The sequence below is a fragment of the Rhipicephalus microplus genome, chromosome 8, assembly GCF_043290135.1.
Source record: "Rhipicephalus microplus isolate Deutch F79 chromosome 8, USDA_Rmic, whole genome shotgun sequence".
NCBI lineage: Eukaryota > Metazoa > Arthropoda > Arachnida > Ixodida > Ixodidae > Rhipicephalus > Rhipicephalus microplus.
In genome coordinates, this window is record NC_134707.1 from 126,397,955 (window position 1) to 126,398,564 (window position 610).

Below are 610 nucleotides of genomic sequence, written 5' to 3' on the forward strand. Positions count from 1 at the left end.
GTTCGACCGTTAACCAAAACGATGGAGGTTCGAGCCCTCCCGGGTGTGGTGTGTCGCCTTTTTTTTTCTTTGCGCTGATAGCCTTGCAGAAAAAATCTGACGGTGGTGAGAGTGCCTCACAAGTTTCTCCGTGGTGCAATTGGCTAGCGCGATCGGCTGTTAACCGAAAGGTTGGAGGTTCGAGCCCTCCCGGGAGTGGTGTGTCACTTTTTTTCTCTTCGCGCCGATAGCTTTGGAGAAATGCTCTGACGGAGGTGAGAGTGCTGCACTACTGTCTCCGTGGCGCAATTGGCTAGCGCGATCGGCTGTTAACCGAAAGGTTGGAGGTTCGAGCCCTCCCGGGAGCGGTGTGTCACTTTTTTTCTCTTCGCGCCGATAGCTTTGGAGAAATGCTCTGACGGAGGTGAGAGTGCTGCACTACTGTCTCCGTGGCGCAATTGTCTAGCGCGTTCGGCTGTTAACCGATAGGCTGCAGGTTCGAGCCCTCCCGGGAGTGATTTGTCGCTTTTTTCTTCTTTGCGCTGATAGCTTTGGAGAAAAGTCCTGACAGTGGTGAGAGTGCAGCACGACTGTCTCCGTGGCGCAATTAGGTAGTGCAATCGGCTGTTAA

General features: G+C 53.8%; 1 non-coding gene across 1 annotated transcript; it reads left to right on the forward strand.

Annotated features, from left to right (window-relative positions):
* The first annotated feature begins 273 nt into the window (after nucleotides 1–273).
* Nucleotides 274–347, forward strand: TRNAN-GUU (transfer RNA asparagine (anticodon GUU)). Its single transcript has one exon. It is a non-coding gene; the product is annotated as a tRNA-Asn (tRNA).
* Nucleotides 348–610: the final 263 nt, after the last annotated feature.